At 34.9% G+C, this 26,331-nt stretch overlaps 2 pseudogenes; both read right to left on the bottom strand.

Annotated features, from left to right (window-relative positions):
* Nucleotides 1-526: 526 nt before the first annotated feature.
* Nucleotides 527-4,006, bottom strand: LOC120190925 (annotated as a pseudogene).
* A 15,322-nt stretch (nt 4,007-19,328) lies between these two features.
* LOC120190924 lies at nt 19,329-25,990 on the bottom strand (annotated as a pseudogene).
* Nucleotides 25,991-26,331: the final 341 nt, after the last annotated feature.

The raw sequence follows: 26,331 nt of genomic DNA, 5'->3' as shown, positions 1-26,331 counted from the left end.
GATCACACAAATCCAAATCCAAAGTAAAAAATGAGGGGGAGCTTTGATTGTTGCAGATGATGACGAAGATTGTTCACGTGTCGATGCAGGGAATGATTGCGTGATCATAGTGAAATTCTTATATTTTACCCTATATTATTTAGGGGTTTTCACGTAAAATTTGTGTATTCTTTACCTTCATTTTTATTTTCTCAAATTATCAGTTTCGATTTTACTGTATCCGATAGTCGTACTCCGCAACAACATATGTATGAAATTTCTTTATTTTATTTATCATGTTCTTATTATACGAAAATAGGTAACCAAACTTCTTTTCATATTTTTATTATTGAAAACAAATTTTTATTCATTTGCCAAACATGTTTTTCAATTTTAAAAAAATAGAAATTGAAAAATATTTTTAAAAATGAAAATAAAAAATAAAAACAAAATGTTTTCAGAACAAAAAGGGATAGATTTTTGGCACAAATTTCCAAATTATATTATATGTTACACTTGCACATGCATTTTTTTTTGTTTGGGGGGTTCACAAATGAGGCAACGTACCTCCTATAAGAGTTGTCGATTCTGAATTTGGGGAAATTCCCAAGCAATATGCACCACTAACCTTTGCATGATATAAAGCATGCCAATAAGAGAGACAAAGGAGACGCATATCAGATAGTAGTCTGAAGTTTGAAAAACTAGAACAGAAAATAATTTTGAACTTAAATTAGCTTTGCCACTAACCAATGACCTCGTATTGATTATTAAGCATGCAAAGTTAGGGGGAAAGGTCAATTACCCTGAACAGGTAGTTTTCTGGAGACAACAAAACTTCTTTCCACTGTTAAATACCATCTCAACCTCTGGGAAAACTTTTGATAGTTGTGAAACATCACTGTATCACATTCCGACAACAACATATAATATCGAGTTCAAGACAATGACAAGATTTCACAAAATGAGAAGTTATCAGCACACCTTCCAGCACCAGAAAAATAGAAATCATGATAATTAGGGTTAGGACAATGGATCCTTTCAAGAATTTGAACTGCACTAAGGATCTGCATTTAAACAACCAATAACCATGAAGACATTTAGATGATATTTATGTTAATAAAGATTGAACTTAAACAATTGAAGACAATTATGCGATAACTGACAAAGTAGTTCGAGCAACGAATTGAACAACACCAAAATTAAGTTTGATGAAAGAAACTAATCATCGTTGTAGCCACATTAAACCCTTGATGTTGTGGTTGCAGCCACAATTTTCAAGATTACGGTACAGAGTACAAAGCAAGCAATAGTTCAAGGAATATTAAATCCTAAATGTCTAGACTACAAAAATCAACCTATAATAGTCATAGAACATGCTAATTTCACGACAAATGTAACATGCAGCTAGCCAATTTATATTTTATTGGCACTTTATTTTTCCTTGACAAAGTGCCATTACTATTTTGCCAATAATTATGAAAATGCATTACCTGTATGCGTAAAAGAATAATAATAACCATATCGATTATTTGAACAACAAAAAATACCATGCAGAATAGACATGCTTCAAAGTTCAAACTTCTGAATAAAAAATGTCCTATAACTGACAAGTTGCAAAAATTGGATGATTATAGCAGATTGCGACAATTTTTAAGAAGCAGCATCTCAAAGTGCTAAGAAAGAAATAAAGAAGTTCCAAAAGGAATAACTTTAAATGGCATTGTAACCAAGATATATATATATATATATACTAATATGCATCTGTTCTCAGCTTCCTCCACAGTTGCCTTGTTATATACATGCATAAATTTCCAACCCACTCTTCAATGAAGCATGCATTAGAACAAATGGCAAAATGAGTATCATTTATCTACTAGGGCAAATGAAAATGCAATCAAAGCAAAAGATCTTCAATCACACCATCAAGATATAAAAGCTCTTTCTAAGCTTCAATTAACCTAGTAAATATTAATCATAGAATAGAACATGAAACTCAAAGCTGTCAGATCTTACAGCATTCCTAAATGCAGCAAAGGCGTCTTGTCGAAAGTAAGCATAGGTTGTTCCACTGTCCAAGACTATTCCATGCTTACCATTAAAGATCCCAGCCGGTAACTTCAAATGCTTTCCAGCAACATGACTTTCCTTAAGCTCAATGTTGTAGTAAGGGCTGTTGACATTAAAAAACTATAGTGAATGTGTAACAAGTATTATATGCATTTTTACAAAAATGCATCCAATAAATATGATCCTGTAAGAGATAAATACCTGCGGAAAGGGTCTGAATGGGAGAAAACCATGTCAGGAGCAGTGATTTCTCCGAGAACCATTGCAACCCCATCAACATCCATCCCTCTATAACATAAAGAAAACGAATCACCAATAACACCCTTATCAACAAGTTGATCCACGACACTGAGCCGTTCAAGACCCAAACCCATTATACTATCAGCTCGTTGGCTGTAAGGGTGCGTTTGGTTCACGGAATGTTAGATTACCAGTAGGAATAAAATTACCAGGGAATAGGATTATTGGGAATGTTGTATTTTGTGTTTGGTTGGTTTAGCAGGAATGTAAGATTACTGTATTTGGTTAAAGGAATAAAAGATTATTAGAATGTATATTTCATCAAATTGTCCTTATTATATATTTGTTTTTTTAACAATTTGTAAAATATTTATATTTCTTTAAAAAATTTAAATTCATAAAATTTATATAATTTTTTTTACAAAATTGAAATAAAAAGGTTTAATGAAAGGGTAAAATTTTATTTTAACCCTGAACTTCATATATTTTAATTATAAATTTTTTTATAAATCTAAAATAGTTTAAGGATAAATTTATAATTTAACATTCGTAGAATTTTTATTATTCAATGACAGAATAAAAATATTTTTGAAAGAAAATTTTTTAAGGGCATTTCAGTCCAAAACACTAGTAATCCAACAATACCTAAGGAAAGGGAGGTAATGACATTTCCGGTAATATACCTAAAAAAATTCACTATTGTTAATATAATATTACCGGGAATGACATTCCCGACCAACGGGATAATGTGGATTCTATTCCTATGGGAATCTCACATTCCCCCAACCAAACACACCCTAAAGGTCACTTGTTTCCACATTTTCACAACCAAAGACAGCACGCTGAGGCGCAAGTTCACTTTGATTCCCAAAAGAAACAAGATCCTCCCCAAGCACCCCACTGCTGGAACTCATTTCAGCATACCTTCTATCATAAGTGCATTGTTTTTTCTCATCATCACAGTTACAACTTGGACTGCATTTTACAGGTTGATAAGTTCTAGACATATCTGGTTGGAACCTCGAATCCTGGATTCCAACAAGAGATTAAAATTCCAACAAAACTACCACCAATTCCCTTAATTTCTAACTAGCAGATCTAGAAATTAAGAAATTAGACCGAGATTCTAATTATTTTTGCCTAGCAACGCTCACTTCTCATCATTGTGAATTAGTGATAAAACTTTAAGAATAATACTCAAAATCACCTGTTTAAACTTCGTTAAAAATCTACTAAGCTAATAACTCAGAATTTCGATTTGATTAAAGCTAAAAAAAAGGTATCAATTTTAAAATTGATTAATTACAATTAACAACCGGGTAAGCCGAACTGTAGTACTGTACGAGCTTGAGACGACGGAACCTAGCCTGATGGTCGCCACAATGTGAACAACTGGAGGAAGGAACATAAGTTACAGTACTTCCGGTGTCCATGATAAGAGAGAATTCCTGAGGCGGCGATCCTATCCATAGCCGAGTCGTATGGTAACTACAAATTACCAAAGAAATAAAAACAAATTTCTTCTATATTTAAAAAAATCCAAAAAAAAAACTGTTTAACAGTAGAGAGAACCGTTGGATAGGAGATCGGTATAGAGTCTCGTGTGAGCATTTGTAGTGGAACGGGGGAGCTTTGATTGTTGCAAATGACGGCAGAGATTGTCCACGTGTCGATGCAGGGAATGGTTGCGTGATGATAGACGTAGCGGAAGGACCATCGGCGGTCGTTGATTATTTCTGGCATCGACGATGGAGATATGGAAACCGGTAACGTAACAGAAGATATAAAAGAAGTTAGGTAAAACCAGGTTCGAGCCATGGCGCGTCACTTTGGCTCCAAATTACGGTCAACGGGATAGACCATTGCAGACAGAAAAACGATCCGCTAAAGAACTGAACACTACTCTAAGAAAATGAGAAGGAAAATAACCGAAGAAATGATTTGTTTTTTTAATTTAGCCGGCATGGTTTGCCGATCATGGGAAACCACGTTGAAGGAGCTTTAATCAAAGTAAACGATGAATCAAACGGACGACAGTTATCATAAAGGAAAATAAATCCCATCACGATTTACCATACTAAGAAACGTGCCCCAAAGGTTTTTAATGGCACAGGAGTCTCGTTTTAAGAACGAAAGCTTTATTATATTTCTTGTTACTTTCATGGGTTGATAGCTTCCGTCAATGATTTATACTTCTGTAATATCAGTTTTCCCGCCCCAAATTCAGCAAAGCTCTGTTCATACCACTGAAACAAACAAACATCACAATAATAAGCACAAAAAATCATATAGATTCATCCAATATTATCCACCGATTTTCGTCCAAGCACGAATTTCTTGGCTGGAAAAATATGGTGAATAAATGGTTTTTTTATGAAATGTTTTGGAGTCGTCATCGAACCTTTTGGGTTAAGTATGTCGAATACCTAAAAATCATCTTTTAAAAGAGTTTTTAAGAAAACGCTATTTAAAATATAAAATCAATCTGCGTATAACCAGAAATTCATTCTTTTTAGCAATAAAAAAAGGATTCGTGGTCGGTTACGTTTGGGGGAAGGATTAGCACCCCACAACGCCCAAAATTAGTATCCGTCGATTATATATTATCTTTATTAGTAGATGTCTAAGAATTCAAATATAAATTTAATTTATTATCATATTATTCCAAACTTAATCACATATTTTTATTTAAAGGAAGTTCTAAGAATTTAATATTAAAAGTAACCAAAATATACATATTTTATTTTTTAGGTTTTTTTATAAGTAAGGTATTTATTTATTTTAAAATATCATAATATGACATCTAGTTACTTTAAGACATCCCTTTCTTAATATTTAAAAATAAATATATATTATCCTTTAATAAAATATATATTTTTATGACTAAAAAATAATAAATAATAACTAAAATATTTAATTTAAAATATTTAAACATAAAAGGGTAATAATAAAAAATTCAATTTAAAAAATAAAATAAAGAAAATTAAAACTATAAGATTAATTTACAAAAATATAAATTAATAACCCTAATTCGAAATATAATAAAATCTAGGTATTATTAGTGTAATTTAACTATAGATAATTATTCACATTAAAATATAAATTATCAAAAATATTGTCAAACTTATAATAGTAACAAATGCTCATATTTCAACCATTTAAAAGAAAGAAACGATGATTGGTGCCATTAATGAATGAAAAAGACAATTTGTTCAAGTCTTTTTTATTATATTATTTTATATTAGGTAGAAGAAAATTATGGCCGTTAATAGACCAGCAAACGTGCCTATAATAAATTTAATGTGGACCCGTTACCGACAACAATGATACTAAATATCCAAAATAGAGGATTCAAAATTTGAATTAGATTAGTTGGATTGAAAATTTAAATTACGTTAAATTAAATGACTAAAACATAACAAAATAAAATCTAAAATTCAAATTAAAATGCGTAAAATATGATTTTAGTGACTAAAATAATATAAAATAAAATTCGAATACAAAATTAAATCATGTAAAAACTTGATTTAGGTGGCCAAATCGAAATTTTTTTAACATGCATGGATGACGGAAATAATTATACCATGTGCGAAATTACACACAGTTCCTTCCCCAAAACGACGTCGTTCGGGGAGGGGTATTTAAACCCAAAATTCGGCCATAAGGGCCAAGCTTTCTCTCATTTCTCATATAGAGAAACCGAAAATCTCTCTTGCCTCTCTCTAGGATTCCATCGCCGGAGGGAATCCGACCACCGATGGCCACCGCTTTCAGACACCTATCGCCACCGTCGGCCACCGCCCATGGTGGTCGAAAAAAATCAAAATACCTCAAATGAGAGATCCGAACACCCTAAGGTCGATTTCGGTCTCTGTTTCCCCTAAAAAGCCCCAAAATTACCTAGAACTAGATTTATACATTCGGTATTTTGTTTTTCAAGGACGCGTAGAGGTTCTGTCGGTTCGGTAAGTTCTCGATCTCCTCTCTCTTTCTTTTGGTTGTCTTCGTTTTTGTTTCGTATTTTGTTTGTTGTTGGTCGTTGGTGGTTGCTTCCCGTATTTCTTGTCTTCCTTCCTTTTCTTTATTTGCAGGTTCGAAGGCTTTTATAAGCCCTGATGATGGTCTTCATTCAGTGGATCTATGGTAAGTCTTCATATCTATGATGGTGACTCACCATAGATCCGTGAGGTGTGCGGCCATTCTTGCTTCTCATGGAGCTTTCGGTGTTGTGGCAGCAGATGGCTGGGAACATGGCGGCGGAGAAGTTGAAGGAGACAGAGTGGTTGAAGGCGACATCGAAAATCACTATAGGGTTAGTGAACCCTAAGATTTCTGCTAGATGAAATCTGGACCGTTGGATCTGGAGAGATCCAATGGTGTTGAGAAACTGGTGGTTGGGGATAGGGATTAAAAACCCTAGCTGCAAATGTGAAAACTCTAACTGGGTTTTGGGCCTTCTCGGATTTGGACCGGGTCTGGGCCTAGATCTGTTGTAAATGGGCCAATAAATTTATTTGTAATTATTTAATAATAATAATAATAATAATAATGTATGTGACAAAAACTTAGTGTTTACAGCTGCCCCTCTTTGCTCATTCTTATATTAACAAGAATAGAGCAAAGACAAAAAAAAAACAATAAGATTTTATCCAATTGACTTCATGTTTTGATAAGAAATCCACTTTATTTAAGGGAAATCAAACTGGTGTATGACATTGTTCCTTCGTGTTGAGGACATTTGGTCATTTTTAGAGATAAATATTGATAACACGATTCCTTCGTGATGAGGACGTCTGGTTATCTAAGAATGAAGTGACTCCTTCGTGATGAGAAGTTCTGATCGGTGGATGACATTGTTCCTTCGTGATGAGGATATCTGGTCATCTTTAAATATATTTAAGATAACACGGTTCCTTCGTGATGAGGACATCTGGCTATCTAAGGATGATGTTGCTCCTTCGTGATGAGGAGTTCTGATCGGTGGATGGCATTGTTCCTTTGTGATGAGGACGTCTGGCCATCTTTAAATATATTTGAGATAACACGGTTCCTTCGTGATGAGGACATCTGCCTATCTAAGGATGATGAGGAGTTCTGATCGGTGGATGACATTATTCCTTCGTGATGAAACGTCTGGCCATCTTTAAAGATATTTGAGATAACACGGTTCTTTCATGATGAGCACTTTTGGTTATCTAAGGATGATGTTGCTCCTTTGTGATGGAGTCTGATCAATGGATGACATTGTTCCTTCGTGATGAGGATGTTTGGCCATCTTTAAAGATATTTGAGATAGCACAGTTCCTTCGTGATGAGGACGTCTGGTTATCTAAGGATGATGTTCCTCCTTCGTGATGAAGAGTTCTGATCGATGGATGACATTGTTCCTTCGTGATGAAGACGTCTAGCCATCTTTAAAGATATTTGAGATAATACGGTTCCTTCGTGATGAGGACGTATGGTTATCTAAGGGTGATGTTTCCTAAAATATCAACAAATGATGCATTTATGAATATCATGATCCTATTTATGCCTAAAATGTATGGAATGATGCAATTTTAGTGCATTTCCTTTTTCGAATAAGGACCCTCTCTCATTGGCCATCTTCTAACTCATTTCATTTTGGGTACAACAAACAAGGTCGATTTACTTCAACTGAATATCTTGATCTCATCTATAGTCTTTTCTTTCTTCTTGGACCTCGCTAGTACCAATGATCAACTATTCATATGTGACAAATATTTTGGATCATCTTCATACGATTGAAACTTTCTATGTACTTCAAATTTTATTTCCATGTATCAATGTTATTATACAAGCTTGAAAGTTGAAATCATTATCAATTTCAGAAAACCTACATCTAAAAAAAACTTTTTGTACAATAATACACCATGATTTTATGTACTTCAAGTTAAACTACATATTTTAAATTTTTAAAGCAAAATGCTTGTAAAAATGAGAGTTAACAAGAAAAGTCTCTTTTTATTTATACAAATGTAAAGAGTTTTTAAATAATTACATGACAAACTTTTATTGAAAAATGTACAAGAAAAAGTAGTAGGCATCTTCACATATCAATAGCATAAAACTTCTGAACTGGCATGCTACAAAGTGATTCAAGTATAGCTTCTGTCAAAAGGATTTTGAGAATCGTGATAATACCTAAGGATGTAAAATCTCTTCTTGACTATCAAATCTCCAGATGTTACGCATCCTTAACAAAGAATCCAAGATTTTTTTTCAAACATGAATCTTGAATTATAACACTCAAGCCGTCCTTTACGGGTTTTCAACTTGAGACCTTTTTTGGTTTCAAGATATCCTTTTCGGATTTTCATCTTAAACCCTCTTTTTTTCAATCAGGCAAAATACCTTTTAACCGCATCAGAATTCACTGGGTGAGGTAATTCTGGCCCGTCCATCTTAGTGAGAACTAGAGCTCCTCCAGAAAAGGCTTTCCTTACAATATATGGTCCTTCCCAATTCGACATCCATTTTCCTCGAAAATCTTTTTGAATAGGTAAGATCTTTCTAAGCACGAGATCTCCTTCGTAAAATTCTCGGAGGCTAACTTTCTTATCATGTGCTCGTATCATCCGCTTTTGGTACATCTGACCATGACAAATAACTTTCAGTCTCTTTTCTTCAATCAAACTGGTCATATATGGTTTGTACCCATTCTGCTTCATTTAGTTTTACCTCTGATAAAACTCGAAGTGAAGGAATTTTTACCTCAATAGGTAGGACAACTTCCATTCCATAAGCTAACAAAAACGGAATTGCCCTGGTCGATGTTCATACTGAAGTTCTATAAGCCAACATAGCAAATGATAGTTTCTCATGCCAATCTTTATAAGTTTCAGTCATCTTTTCTATAAGCCTCTTGATATTCTTATTAGCTGCCTCAACTGCTCCATTCATCTTTGGGCGATAGGTAGTGGAATTATGATGTTTTATTTTAAATTGTTCACAAACCGATTTCATCATTTTGTTGTTTAAATTCAAAGCATTGTCAGAAATAATCCTTTCTGGTAGACTATATCGACAAATGATTTCATTTTTCAAGAATTTACAGACTGTGGTCTAAGTGACATTTGCATAAGAAGCCGCTTCTACCCATTGGTAAAATAGTATATTGCTACCAAAATGAAGCGATGACCATTTGAAGCTTTTGGGAAATTTTGTCCAATAACATATATGCCCCACATAGAGAATGGCCACGAAGCTGTCATAACGTGCAATGGATGAGGAGGAGTATGCATTCTATCTCCATAAATTTGACATTTATGACATTTTCAAGCGTAATTGATACAATCAGTTTCCATAGTTGACCAATATTACCCAAATCTCATAATTTGTCTAGTCATTGTAAGCCCATTGGCATGAGTACCACATATTCCTTCGTGCACCTCTTCGAGAATTGTTTTGGCCTATTTGGTGTCCACACATCTCAGTAGGACTTGATCCCTTGATCCAAGCTTTTCTTGTATAGTATTCCACCATCGAGTATATACCCTGATACCATTCTTCTGATAGTTCTTTTATCATTATCGATTGCCTGTTCAGGATAATTCTGATATCTGATGTATTGTAAGATATCATAGTACTAGGGTTTCTCATCTTCTTCTTCTTCAATGTTAAAACAATGGATTGGGTACTCATAAGCCTGCATTTCAATAGGCATCATGCTCGAATGTTCATCTACCTTGAATGCGGCTGCCAAGGTGGCCAAGGCATCTGTCATCTGGTTATCTTCTCTAGGGAGGTAATTGAATATTATTTCTTCAAATTCTTTGATGAGTTCCACAAACAATATATGATATTCTATAAGCTTGGGATCTTTTGTGTCCCATTCCCCCTGATTTGGTAAATTACTAGGGCTGAATCCCTATATACCTTAAGCATTTTTATCTTCCGTTCAATGGCAGCTTTAAGACCCAGAACACATGCCTCATATTCAACCATATTGTTTGTGCAATCAAAATTGAGTCGGCTAGTAAAAGGATAATGTTCTCCATTTGGTGAGACCAAAATTACCCCAATTCCATGCCCTAAAGCATTCAAAGCACCATCAAAATTCAACTTCCAATATTCATTAGTGGATGTAGTTGATTCTTCCACTGAGATTGGCATTAAATCTTCATATGGGAAATCAAAACTAATTGACTCATATTTTTTAGAAGCTCTACTTGCAATAAATTCAGCTATGACACTTCATTTTATTGTTTTTTGACTTACATACTGGATATCAAATTCTGACAACAAGATCTGCCAACGAGCTAACCTTCCAGATAATGCAGGTACATTCATCATATACTTCAAATGATCAAATTTAGATATAAGCCATATGGTGTGATATAACATATACTGCATAAACCTTCGAGTGGCCCATACCAAAGCACAACACAAATTTTCAATTGGCGAGTATCTGGTTTCACAATCAATGAACTTCTTACTGAGATAATAAATTGCTCTCTCTCTTTTATCAGTTTGATCATGTTTTCCTAATACACACCCCCATTGAATTTTCCCAAACTAATAAGTAGAGAATTAAGGGTTTGTCTGGAATAGGTGGTACTAAGATTGGGGTATTTGACAAATATCTTTTAACTGCTTCAAAAACTTCCTGACAATCTTCGCTCCATGCCCCAGAATTATTCTTGCGAATGAGATGAAAAATGGGATCACATTTCTCAGTTAACTATGAGATGAATCGAGCTATATAATTTAATCTTCCCAAGAATACTCGAACCTCTTTTTATGTTTGTGGGGGTGGCAAATCTTGAATAGCTTTGACTTTATTTGGATCTATTTCAATTCATTTATTGCTCACGACAAACCCTAAGAGCTTTCCAGATATCACCCCAAATGTACACTTATTTGGGTTAAGCTTCAACTGGCATTTCTTTAATCTTTGAAAAAGCTTTCTCAAATTCTTGATATGTTCATCCTCTGACTTGGCTTAGACAATCATATCATCGACATAAAATTCTATTTCTTTATGCATCATATCGTGAAATAATGTTACCATAGCCCTTTGATATGTTGCTCCTGCATTCTTCAGCCTAAATGGCATTACTTTATAGCAAAATGTTCCCCATATGGTGAAAAATGTTAATTTTCCATATCATCATGGTACATTTTAATTTGATTGTAACCGGAAGAACCATCAATGAATGAGAACAAAGAATTTTTAGTAGTGTTATCCACCAATATGTCTATGTGTGGCAAAGGAAAATTATCCTTCGGACTAGCTCTATTGAGATCTTGGTAGTCAATACACATACAAACTTTACCATCTTTCTTTAGTACAGGGACAATATTTGCCACCCACTCAGGGTACTTGGCCACTTTAAGAAACCTAGCATCGAAATGCATTTTTACTTCTTCCTTAATTTTTAGCAGCATTTTGGGTTTCATTTTTCTCAACTTTTGTTGAACAGACTTATATTTTGGCTTTATTGGTCACTTGTGTACTACCATTTCTGTATCCAAACCTGGCATGTCTTCATATGACCAAGAAAATACATCATTGTATTCCCGAAGAAAATTAATCAAACTCTATCGTGCTTTATCAGATAAGGTAGTGCCAATTTTCACATTTTTATTATCCTCATTTGATCCCAAATTCAAGGTCTCAGTATGTTCCTCATGAGGCAAAATTTATTTATCCTCTTTTTCCACTATTTTTAACATCTCGGAAGGTAAGTCACATCTCTCATCATTATCACAACCCTCAACTTCCCCTTGACATATGGGCTGCTCAAAATCAAATTCTATGTCAGTGTCATCAACATCCATGTTTTTGATATGTGAGTTCCTGAAAGGAAAATGAACAAAAGTATATATACATATAATAATAAAAATGCATAGAAAATATTTGCCATGTGAAATTAACTGAAATGCATCTTTTATTGAAAAATAAAAACACATAGTTTAACCCTTTACACGAAATCAACTATTGCTCCAGGGTATAAGCAATAGAGGAAGTTCTAGTGTATTACTCTAAAAAATACTTAAAACTACAGGTAATTCCTCCATAGTCCAATTATTCAATTCAAAGTCTAGTGGTGTAGGGTAAATGCCCATAGCTCTCTTTTCTTCAGATTCATCATTTGATATGACAATGATACTCAACTCTTTCAAAGCATCATTAACTATTAGCCCTTCGTTTCGTTGATCTTCTTGGAACATATGTCCTCCAAACATAAAAGTATTAATCAACAGTGGAAAGGTCATTGGTTCCCAACTGAGATCTTTTCCATCTAACTTTGACTTCCTCATTTCCTGGCCCTTTCTAATGATTCTCTATTTGTCCCTTACAGTCAGCTAATATCCCAAACCGAATCGATATTTCTTAGTGATGGGAAAAACTGGATTAACTGGTCCCTGCAAGTGACTTCCTTACCCTTTTCCAGCTTTTGCTCCTTTCCCCAGGGTTAATTTAAGCTTCATCTTAGTGCAATTTGAAAGTCTAGACTTGGGCATCCTTTGGCCTTCGGCCACAAATATGGCATTAACAAACTCCAATGATCTAAAAGAGCATTTAATAGCTTTTTCATCCAATTCGATATATGGAGCAGTGGTAGAGATAGAAGCAATGATATCTTCTTCATCATTAAGACATATCAGCCTCCCATATATCACAAATTTTAATTTTTGGTGAAGTGTAGATGGAACTGCCCCTGCCTGGTGAATCCAAGGCATCCCCAGTAAGTAATTGTAAGTGGGTATAATATCCATCACAAATAATTCCACTTCATATGTTGTCGGGCCGATAGTTAAAGGAATGTCAATCTTTCCTAACACTTCTCTTTTGGTTCCATCAAAAGCTCGAACAATGCTCTGACTATTTCTCATGAGTGTGCTATCAACTGGTAGTTTCTTCAAAGTCAATAATGGCATTACATTTAAAGCTGAGCCATTATCAACTAACACTCGAGATAGAATATGTCATTTGCACTTAATCGTGATATGCAGGGCTTTAGGAATACCATTCATCCCAGAGGGAATTTCATCTTCAGAAAAAGAATTGAAATTATCAGCCTGTATGTTTGCGACCAACCTATCCAGCTTATTTACAGACAATTCTTTTTGTACAAAAGTCTGATTTAACACTTTCAATAAGGCATTCTGATGTGCCTCAGAGCTTAATAAAAGTGCCAAGACTAATATACGAGCAGGCAGCTTATGCAACACTTCAACAATAATGTATTCACTATGTTTGAGAAATTTTAGAAATTCTACAACTTCATTCTCAGTCACTGGCTCGTTGATGACATGTTCATCTTCTCTCAACTGCAGGTCAACCTTTTTCCCTTTGTCAACGGTAGCTTGCTTCTCAGGTTCTTTGGAATAACATCTTCTGCTTCGAGTAAAATATCCAACCTCATCTACTTCATCCTTTTCTTTTACTATATCATCCATCTTACAACCATATTTCCATGACACTTGTTTGTCATCTTTATATAGGAACGGAGATAGAGGTATTATAACCACTTTTGGAGTTATTTTCTCTGATACGTGAATCCTTGGTGTAATAATTAGAGGACAATCAGAATTGTAGATCCCTTTAGGCGATCCCTCAGAGGCGCAAATATCCATTTTCTCTTCTTCTAATACTTCCTTGAAGAACTCCATTTCTTTTTCATCCATCAACTTTTGTACCAAATCTCAGAAATCTGGACAATGTTGTATAACGTTTCCTTTATATTTGTGGTAATGACATGTATTTTCACTATTGAATTTTTTAATTGGAAAACTAGGCATCAACATACCAACATTGATCATTTGACTCCACACCCAACACATGGGTGATTCCACCTCACTGAGTTCCATTATAATTTTCTTTCCTTTTTTTCACTGACAACATTGATTTCCATACCTGCGTGGTTTGGCAATGGATTTTGGGCCACATTAGGTTGTTCATTGTCACCAAAATTGATGGCATTCCTGTTTCTAAGACTTTGAACAAGTTTCTTAAATGACATGCAGTTTTCAATAGAGTGTACATGAGCTCCTGCATGATATTCACATTGCAAGCTAGCATCGTACCATTTAGGGTATGGAGGTTGTACAGGTGATATATGATAAGGTGACACACATTTTCATACAAATATGAAACAATTCCTTGTAGGTCATAGGAATTGGATCAAACTAGGGCTTCTCTCTTTCTTGCCTCTCTCTATCCCTTGCATGTTAAGGTTTTGTATAGATGATCTTGTATCCTTAGGTCGACACACCGTGATGTTATGGATTCTTATTTCCTCACGTTATTTACCTCACTCTTTTCTTTTTATTAGTGGTTTCTTGCTAGATTCACCACTATCAAGTTTCCCACTCTTAACTGCCATTTCAATCATCTCTCCAGCTGTGACTATGTTAGCAAAGCTCTTGAAGGAATTCCCTATGAAGTGAGTAAAGAAATGAGCTCTTAAAGTATTCACAAAGAGCACAATTGTCTCGTCTTCTTCAATGGGTGGATGTACTTGTACATCTATGTCCCTCCATCTCTGGGTATACTGTCTGAAGTTCTCATTGGATTTCTTTTCCATACTCTGCAGCACCAATCGATTGGGCCTTATATCTTTTACATGCTTATATTGTTCAAGAAAAGATTTTGCCAAATCTTTCTAAGATTTAATATTAGCTTTACTTAACTGGTTGTACCATCGAATAGCCGAACCTGTTAAGCTTTCTTGGAAATAATGAATCAACAGTTTGTCATCCCCTATATAACCTATCATTTTTCTGCAAAACATTGTGATATGAGCAGAGGGGCATTCGTACCATCGAATTTTCAAAATAAGGAATCTTGAACTTAGGCGGTAACACCAAATCAGGCACCAAACTCAATTCTTTAGCCTCAATTCCATACATGCTAGGGTCCTCCTTCATAGTCCTAATTTCCTCTGCTAACTGTTTCCATTTTTCATCATCTTGTTTGGTTTGTTCTTTTTTACGATCTTCATCAAGATCAGGAACATCTTCAGTTTGTTGTTGGTTTATAGAGGTACTTAAGTTTATGTTTACTCATCCTGACTGAGTAGCCATTCCTTGCTGGGCCTTAACATGAGGTGGTGTAAAGCCTGGAGGATACAAAGGTTCCTCAATAACTTTAGCTTTTTGATGATCTGCTCGTGGTGTAAAACTCGGAGGGTGCAAAGGTTCTTCAATAGTAGCAACACCTGGAGTATTTTCTTGATCCATACTTCTTCCTTGTAACATACTTTCAAATTTCTTCATCATATCATTTTGGGCTTTCATCATTTGTTCATGCATTTCTTCCTGACTTTTTTGAAGCTTTCTTGCATTTCCAATTGAGTCCTTTCGAGTTGATCTATCTTATCATTCATTACTTTTTTTCGAGTATGATATGGATGCTTGTAGGTGTCCAGTATTCTTCGAAAAAGAAAAAACCTTTTTTTGTTAATTTTAAGTTTTGAAAATGAATGCAAAAAAATGCCAAATAAATAAATATAATAATGCAAATATAACACAAATAAAATGTAAATGCATGTATGCAAAAAGGTGTTAATCAAGAGTGATCATCTTAAAACAGATTTCACTGAACACAAAAGTCTCGGTACATCAAACAAAACTTTATATATAGGGGATAGATTTCACTCCTAACTTCTTAATAACCAAATTACCATTTTTTAGAGCTTCTTCAAGATGTCATTCCTTGGCTGCGTCATATTTTGTTTGATCATAAAACTTTTTGTCCATATTTTTCAATTTGATGTCCACTCTTGAATCAATACCTTCTAATCATGTCATGATCATGCAATGCAAACAAAAGCAATTAATACAAACAAGTTAGAGCACAATAAAATGTATCTAAAATATATAAGAAAAATTATTAGTACCAATTAATGGAAATAAGAGATTCTAGTTATCACGGTATTTATATATAAATTCTAACCTCATGCTTTCTAGTTCCATATTTTGTTTGGAAAAATTAACCTAACCACATGATTTCTAGTTCGCATGCATTTATTCAAAAAACATTAAAAGAAAAGTTAGAGCTTATTTCTCCTTTGTGTACACATGCGGACAGAGTTTCAGTATTGTCTTAGATTGGGTGAATTTCTATGGTTTATTATATGAAAGGTTTCAGCTCTAAGAGTAATGGTACTCGAATTGTCATTGTTGGTGCCCCATTGGGCTACCAAACCCTCAATCCTAATCCATTATAGACTTAAGTGGATCGATTTCAATTCGAGGGGACAAATTTCTCTATGTTTGACACGGAGAATAAATTCTCACGAAGACATAGAGCATATGAACCCCAAAAACTACTTGCTAGGTCTGACACGAAGAATAAATTCTCACGAAGACGTCGTTTTCACTTCCACTTAAAAGGGAAAAGAGCTCGGTTATAGAGCTTATGTTTATGCAATGCACGTGTTGTGTGTGAGGATAAACTCTCAAACATTGTCAAACAACCATTAAAAAATGAATCCTAATATCTGAAAATTAATCAAAATAAATATTAGTATATAAGGATATAAAAAATAAAAAAATAAATAAAAAAATGAATTGAAAGAAATCAAAAGAATCGTAAATTAAATAAATATGAATTCTCAATTTCTAACTTATAGAGACAATATATAATCAATTTAAGCCTTGACCAGAGTCCCCAGTGGAGTCGCAAAGTTGTCGTAACCGATTTTCGCCCAAGCACGAATTTTTCTTGGCTGGAAAAATATGGTGAATAAATGGTTTTTTATGAAATGTTTTAGAGTCGCCATTGAACCTTTTGAGTTAGGTAGGTCGAATACCTAAAAATCATCTTTTAAAAGAGTTTTTAAGAAAATACTATTTAAAATATAAAACCAGTCTGCGTATAACAAAAAATTCATTCTTTTTAGTAATAAAAAGGGATTCGTGGTCGGTTACGTTTGGGGAAGAATTAGCACCCCCACAACACCCAAAATTGGTACTCGTCGATTATATATTGTCTTTATTAATGGAAGTCTAAGAATTCAAATATAAATTTAATTTACTATCCTATTATTGCATATTCAATCACATAATTTTATTTAAAGGAAGAGTTAAGAATTTAATATTAAAAGTAACCAAATATACATATTTTATTTTTTAGGTTTTTTATAAGTAAGGTATTTATTTATTTTAAAATATCAGAATAAGACATCCAGTTACTTTAAGACAACCATTTCTTAATATTTAAAAATAAATAAAATATCCTTTAATAAAATATATATTTTTATGACTAAAAATAATAAATAATAACTAAAAGATTTAATTTAAAATATTTAAACATAAAAGGGTAATAATAAAAATTTCAATTTAAAAAAGATAAAATAAAGAAAATTAAAACTATAAGATTAATTTACAAAAATATAAATTAATAACCCTAATTCAAAATATAATAAAATCTAGGTATTAATGTAATTTAACCATAGATAATTATTCACATTAAAATATAAATTATCAAAAATATTGTCAAACTTATAATAGTAACAAATGCTCATATTTCAACCATTTAAAAGAAAGAAACGATGATTGGTTCCATTAATGAATGAAAAAGACAACTTGTTCAAGTCTTTTTATTATATTATTTATATTAGGTAGAAGAAAATTATGGTCCTTAATAGACCAACAAACGTGCCTATAATAAATTTAATATGGACCCGTTACCGACAACAATGATACTAAAAATCCAAAATAGAGGATTCAAAATTTGAATTAGATTAGTTGGCTTGAAAATTTAAATTACGTTAAATTAAATGACTAAAACATAACAAAATAAAATCTAAAATTCAAATTAAAATTAAAATGCGTAAAATATGATTTTAGTGACTAAAATAATATAAAATAAAATTCGAATACAAAATTAAATAATGTAAAAACTTGATTTAGGTGTCCAAATTGAAATTTTTTAACATACATGGATGACGGAAATAATTATACCATGTGTGAAATTACACACAGACCCCTTCCCAAAACGACGTCGTTCGGGAAGAGGTATTTAAACCCAAAATTCAGCCCTAAGGGCCAAGCTTTCTCTCATTTCTCATTTTAGTTTCTCTCTCTTCTCTGAAAATCTCTCTCGCCTCTCTCTAGGATTCCCTTGTCAGAAGGAATTCGGCCACCGTTGGCCACCGCTTTTAGACACCTATCGCCACCGCCCATGGTGGCCGGAAAAAATCAAAACACCCCAAATGAGAGATCCGAACACCCTAAGGTCGATTTCGGTCTCCGTTTCCCCTAAAAAGCCCCAAAATTACCTAGATCTAGATTTATACCTTCGGTATTTTGTTTTTCAAGGACGCGTAGAGGTTCCGTCAGTTCGGTAAGTTCTCGATCTCCTCTCTCTTTCTTTTGGTTGTCTTCGATTTTGTTTCGTATTTTGTTTGTTGTTGGTCGTTGGTGGTTGCTTCTCGTATTTCTTGTCTTCATTCATTTTCTTTAATTGTAGGTTCAAAGGCTTTTATAAGCCCTGATGATGGTCTTCATTCAGTGGATTTATGGTAAGTCTTCAGATCTATGATGGAGACTCACCATAGATCCGTGAGATGTGCGACCATTCTTGCTTCTCATGGAGCTTTCGGTGTTGTGGCAGTAGATGACTAGGGAACATGGCGGCGGAGCAGTTGAAGGCGGCGTCGAAAATCACCATAGGGTTGGTGAACCCTAGGATTTCTGCTGGATGAAAGCTGAACCGTTGGATCTCTCCAGATCCAACAGTGTTGAGAAATTGGCGGATGGGGATAGGGTTTAGAAACCCTAGTTATAAATGTGAAGACTCTAACTGGGTTTTGGGCCTTCTCGGATTTGGACCGGGTCTGATCGGGTCTGGGCCTAGATCTGTTGTAAATGGGCCTGTAAATTTATTTGTAATTATTATTTAATAATAATAATAATAAGGTATGTGACAAAAACTTAGTGTTTACAGTCTCTCTCCAGTCTTAATCTTCTATCATTCATCAAACATTATTTTTAATACAATCAACATTACATTTAACTTTGAATATTATGAGATTGATATTTAATATTGGATATGAAGTTGAAATCTAAAATTGGGAGAGGAAGTTCATCATCTCGGCGTGGCCCACATTTGGCGGCCAATGACTGAGCCTTGGGGATGGTCAGCCCATTCTCTTCGCTCATATCAACCATCTCCTCACCAATTCTCTCCCACTCAAAGCACTGAATCAGAGATCCCAAAGTCAAAGGAATCAAACCCATTGCCAAGCTCTCTCCTGGACCCTCCTTCTGCTTGTCCCGAATGACAATATCTTGAACCCATCCTTTACCATTTCTGGTTCTAGGAACCTCTCGGGATTAAATTCAGTGGGTTTTTCCCAACATCCAGGATCGTTCTGAATAGCCCACGTATTAACCAACAATATTGTGCCCCGCGGGATAGAGAAACCTCCCACGTTGCATTCCTCATATGACTCGTGCGGCAGTAGAAGTGGGGTAACGAGACACATCCTAAATGTTTCCTTTATGATGCCATGGAGTTATTGGAGTTTCCCCTTATCTGATTCCCCCATCACCCTGTTTGCTTCTATCTCCTTGTCTATTTCTTCCCTAGCTTTAGAAAGGGTTTTTGGATTGTTCAGCAAAAGTGATAGCGCCTACTCCATGGTCCCAGCTGATAGCAATATCTCTACACAAAATATTAGTAGAAACATGGAGTACAGTAGAGATGAACATTGATTTTACAAGTCATAATTGCTTACTTGCATCGTGCCTTTGAGGATATCATATGTGTAATATTCAAGATCAGTTTCTTTCGAAAATATTAGAACATCAACCATCGTTTTGCTGTTCTGTTCAGAATATGAATCATTTGTTATTTTTTGGCACTCATCAACCAAGTTTTGCATGAATTTGTCCCTCTTCTTTCGTAACATTTGCCAGCTTCTTGTCTATTTTATTTAATCCAACCCATTTCAAAACAAGTACAAAATCTTCAATATTTGTGGCTCCACTCAACTCGAGGGTCTCTGTCACAATTTCTTTGAACTATATTTCTTCCTCAAGTTCTTTCGCTCCTTCACCATAATATCTCTTCCCAACTATCATCCTCATAACATTGAGAGTTAACTAAAAAAACATTGATTTCATCTCCATAACCAGAAACTCACCACCATTTGATCTTCTGTAAAGCCTGAGAATCAAGGATCGAACTTCATCCATTCATATTGCAAGATATTTTTTAACATGATTGAATGACGAGTTCGAGTGTGGCCAGACACCTCAAGTTTCTCTAGTGGTCACCGTACGGGGCCCAGAGAGAAGACACGACAAGGACAGAACGAGACTCGAACTGAAAGAATAGAATAGACAGTGTTGCTTGGAAAGCCTAGCAAGGGTCAATGGAGTGGCTTTTTAATGAGATGAAGATGGCCTATGATGGGAAGGGAAAGAGCAGGGCTGTTGAAAAGTCTTAATGCACTTTCGGTACATGTTGAAAAAAATGAATTAAAAATATGGCACCAAAAATTAGTTGGATTTTAGTTGAATTTGGACCATGGTAAAATCATAATTTAGTCATTGTACTTTAGGGTATTTATAAGATTAGTCCTTAAGCTTCAACTATAAATACCCTAACCCATTTAGCTTCAAAACCATTCCAAATCATTCTAGCTTTCTACCAATACTAGAGAATTTAGAGAGTTTTCTTGAGAGTTGTTTTCCTTTTTATCAAGAGAGAATTGTCATTGTTTTCTCCTTGGTAGATCGAGAGAAGTTGTAATTCCTATTTTCTTATAGTAAAATTCTTCTACAGTTGCCCGTGGTTTTTACCCTATATTATTTAGGGGGTTTCCATGTAAATTTTGTGTTATTTTTATCTTTATTTTTATTTTCTCAAATTATCAGTTGCGATTTTACTCTATCTGATAGCCGTCTTCCGCAACAATTGGCATCAGATCCATATTAGAGTGTGTAATATTTACTTATTATCTTTGTGGTTGCCACCAAAAGGTGGATCCTCCAACATAAGAAAGTAAGAAGGTATTACCCATTCTTTGAAGGTTCTGGAGAACTATTCACGATAATGAAATAGTGGAGCTATCCGTAATAGAAGTTATGGTAACAAAATTTGATATTGAAAAATTCAATGGGAGAAATTTTTCATTGTGGAAATTGAAGATAAAGGTCATCCTGAGGAAAGACGGTTGTCTAGCAGCTATCAGTGAAAGGCCGATAGATTTCATATATGACAACAAATGGATCGAAATGGACGGGAATGCTATGGAAAACTTTCATCTAGCATTAGCAGATGAAGTATTGTCAAGCATCGAGGAGAAGAAGACAGCTAAGGAGATATGTGATCATCTCACCAAATTGTACGAGGTCACATCGTTGCACAATAAAATTTTCCTTAAGAGGAAATTGTATACTCTCCGGATGACAGAATCTACATCAGTGACGGAGCACTTAAACACGCTGAACACTTTATTTTCTCAGCTTACATCCTTAACATATACAATAGGAGAACAATAACGTGATGAACTTCTACTTCAAAGTCTACCTGATTCGTATGATCAACTCATCATCAACTTGACAAACAGTAATGTCACCAGTATAGTCTTCGATGACGTTGCAGCTGCTGTTCTACAAGAAAAAAATTGGCGCAAGAACAAGGAAGACAACAAGTAAATATGCAACAAGCAGAAGCGTTAACAACGATGAGATGGAGATCAACATAACGTAGCCAAAGCAACAGTCACAAACATGGTAGATCGAAGTCGATAAGCAAGAAGAATTTAAAGTGCTATAACTGTGGAAAGAAGTTCCACTTGAAGAAGGATTGTTGGAGTCTAAATAAAAACTCCAATCCACAAGGCAATACCACAAACACTTCAGATGATGGAGATGTTTTATCCTGTGTAGCATCAACCACCGTGGAAGATAGAAAGAGATATGCAGATATATGGCTCATTGATTCGGAAGTAACATATCATATGACCTCAATAAGAGAATGGTTCCATCATTATGAACCTGTCTCAGGAGGATTTGTGTATAGTTGCAATGATCATGCCTTAGATATCGTTGGCGTGGGAACCATCAAATTGAAGATGTATGATGGAACAATTAAAGTTGTTCAAGATGTGCGACACGTGAAAGGCTTGAAGAAAAATTTATTATCCTACGGATTGTTGGATAATAATCCTAGCAATATTGAAACATGGAAAAGAATCATGAAGGTGTTTCATGGAGTGCTTGTGGTGATGAAAGGCGAAAAGACAGCTGCAAACTTGTACATGCTGAAGGGAAAGACTTTGCTAGAAGCAGAAGCCTCTAGTTCCTCATGTAGTTCAGATTCTGCAATACTATGGCATCAGAAACTTGAACACATCTCAGAACAAGGAATAAAAGTTCTTGTGGAGCAAAAACTACTTTCAGGCTTAACAAAGGTATCACTTACTTTGTGTGAGCATTGCATAACAAGTAAGCAGCACCAGTTGAAATTCATCACGTCAAATTCTAGAGGCAAAAATGTTCTAGAATTGGTTCATTCTGACGTATGGCAAGCACCAGTTACGTCCCTAAGTGGAGTAAAATACTTTGTCTCATTTATTGATGACTACTCCATAAGATGTTAGGTGTACCCTATTAAGAAGAAGTCAGATGTGTTTTCAACTTTCAAAAACTTCAAAGCGCGGGTGGAACTTGATTCTGGAAATAAGATCAAGTGTTTCAGAACAGATAATAGAGGAGAATACACAAGTGAAGAATTTGATGACTTTTGCAGGAAAAAAGGCATCAAAAGACAGTTTATAGTGGCAAACACTCTTTAAGAAAATGGAGTGGCAGAGCGGATGAACAGAACCTTGTTAGAAAGAACAAGAGCAATGTTGAGGGATGCAGGCCTAGAAAAATCATTTTGGGCATAAGAAGTCAATATCGTCTGTTAGTTGGTGAATCGAGCTCCATCAACTGCAATAGAGCTGAAGACACCAATGGAGATGTGGACTGGTAAACCATCTGATTATTCAAATCTCCGTGTATTTGGAAGTATTGTGTACGTGATGTACAACTCCCAAGAAATCTCAAAGCTGGATTCAAAATCCAGGAAATGGAAATTCTTGAGGTATACTGATGGAGTAAAGGGGTATCGCTTGTGGGATCCTATTGCCCGCAAAGTGATCATCAACAGAGATGTTATCTTTGTAGAAGATAAGATACAAAGAAAAGAAGACGATGATAGCACTGAAAAGTCAGAGACTACACAGAAACATGTGGAAAATGAGGTTGAATAAGGAGATTCTTTTGAAGCAGAACCATCGCATAATAAACAAGAACCAGAGAATTCAGAAGCTCCAACAACTCGTCAATCAGATCATGTGGGAAGACGTCCCAATTTATACTCAGATTATGTTATAGAAGAAAATATTACATACTACCTTTTAACAGAGGACAGTGAGTCATCAACATACCAGGAGGCAATAAATAGCTCAGATGCTTCACTGTGGATGATGGCGATGCAAGAAGAAATTGAAGCCCTTCATAAAAATAATACATGAGATCTTGTGCCACTACCACAAGGAAGGAAGCCAATTGGTAACAATGGGTCTTCGAAATCAAGCGAAATGGTGACGATCAAGTGGAGAGGTATCGTGCAAGATTGGTGGTCAAAGTATATGCTCAAAAAGAATGTATTGATTTCAATGAAATCTTTTCTCTTGTGGTTTGACTAACAACAGTTCGAGTAGTCTTGGCAATGTGTGCTACATTGAACTTACATCTAGAGCAGCTAGATGTTAAAATAACTTTTCTTCATAGAAATCTTGAAGAAGAGATTTATATGCTCCAGCCTGAAGGTTTCGAAGAAGAAGAAAAGAAGAACTTGGTTTGCATGTTGAACAAATCTCTGTAAGGTCTAAAGCAGGCGCCGAGGTGTTGGTATAAGAGATTTGATTCCTTCATTATATGCCTTGGATACAACAGACTTAATTAAGACCCTTGTGTTTATTTCAAAAGATTTGGTGATAACGATTTTGTTATATTGTTATTGTATGTGGATGCATATTGGTTGCATGACCCAACAAAGATCATATTGAAGAATTGAAGGCACAACTGGCTAGGAAATTTGAAATTAATGACTTGGGATCAGAAAAAAAGATTATAGGGATGCAAATTCATTGAGACATAAGTAATAGGAGGATTTGGCTTTCACAAAAGAATTACTTGAAGAAGATCTTGCACGATTCAACATGCAAGATTGTAAGCCAATTTCTACCCCTATTCCTATTAACTTCAAATTATCCTCTAGTATGAGTCCTAGCAGTGAACAAGAGAGGATTGAGATGTCTCGAGTGTCGTATGCATCGGTAGTGGGAAGTTTAATGTTCGCTATAATATGCACAAGACCAGACATTGCACAAGCAGTGTGAGTGGTTAGTCGGTACATGGCGAATCCAGGCAAAGAGCATTGTAATACAATAAAGATGATCCTGAGATACATCAAAGGGACCTCAAATATTGCATTATGTTACAGAGGATCAAACTTACTTATTAATGGGTATGTCGATTATTACTATGCAGGAGATTTGGATAAAAGCAAATCTATTACAGGATATGTGTTCAAAGTTACTGGTGGAGCTGTAAGCTGGGTTTCAAAATTGCAGTCAGTTGTGGCTACATCCACAACAGAGGCAGAATATGTTGCATCTACACAAGCCAGTAAAGAAGTAATTTGGTTGAAGATGCTATTGGAGGAGTTTGGGCACAATCAAGAGTATGTCTCTATGTTTTATGACGGTCAAAGCGCCTTGCATTTAGCAAGGAATCCATAATTTCATTTAAGGACAAAACACATACGAGTTCAATACCATTTCATTCGTGAAAAGGTGGAAGAAGTGACAGTAGATATGCAGAAGATCTATACCAAAGACAATACAACATATTTCATGACGAAGGTGATCAACGCTGATAAATTTACTTGGTGTCGATCCTCTTGTGGTCTGTCAGAAACATAAGCAACATGATGGTACAAGGTAGAAAAAATGGTGTGAAGATATGATTGTTCCAATCAAAATCTTCAAGTGGGAGATTGTTGAAAAGTCTTAATGCACTTTCGGTGCATGTTGAAAAAAAATGAATTAAAAATATGGCACCGAAAATTAGTTGGGTTTTAGTTGAATTTGGATAATGGTAAAATCATAATTTAGTCATTTTACTTTAGGGTATTTACAAGATTAGTCCTTAAGCTTCAACTATAAATATCCTAACCCATTTAGCTTCAAAACCATCCCAAATCATTCTAGTTTTCTCCCAATACTAGAGAATTTAGAGAGTTTTCTTGAGAGTTGTTTTCTCCTTTTCATCAAGAGAGAATTGTCATTGTTTTCTCCTTGGTAGATCGAGAGAAGTTGTAATTCCTATTTTCTCATAGTGAAATTATTCTACCATTGCCCGTGGTTTTTACCCTCTATTATTTAAGGGTTTTCCACGTAAATTTTGTGTCTTCTTTATCTTTATTTTTATTTTATCAAATTATCAGTTACGATTTTTCTCTATCCAATAGCCGTCTTCTGCAACAAGGGCTTGGTGGGAGTCGTTTGTTATGACGCAACTTTCTGGTAAGAAAGTAGAGGAAGATGAAGAAAACAACGTAGTAGAACAGTGAGGCTTCCATGGATTTGATGAGAGGAAGAAAGGAGATTAAACTTGGGGATCAAAATCTGAACATGATGGAATTATTTATGGTATAGGAGAATGCTAGTAGGCAACTGGTGACGCAAATCAATGGGGTAAGATGATAATACAAAGTCTTTCGGGTAAGATTTAATGCAAAAGCAAGAGCTACAACAATCAGTAACTAACTGTAAATAACGATACAACATTTCTAGTAGGGTCGTATGCAGCAAATGTGCCAAACAATATAGATCTACTCAGAATCATTTGCCTTGTTTTTATGTGTCGACGTCTATTTCGTAAATTCGTCGAGGACAGGCTAAATCCTGCCAACAATACGATATTCTCTTTGATTTTTTTAGCTGTCTATTAGGCTGCTAGTTTGTTACTCTGGTCCTGAATCTTGATTCCTAAAAGTGG

Source organism: Hibiscus syriacus, unplaced genomic scaffold (genome assembly GCF_006381635.1).
Source record: "Hibiscus syriacus cultivar Baekdansim isolate YM2019G1 unplaced genomic scaffold, ASM638163v2 tig00116964_pilon, whole genome shotgun sequence".
NCBI classification, from domain to species: Eukaryota; Viridiplantae; Streptophyta; class Magnoliopsida; order Malvales; family Malvaceae; genus Hibiscus; species Hibiscus syriacus.
Note: the sequence above shows the minus strand (reverse complement) of the source record. Positions and strands in the feature narration are given on the sequence as shown.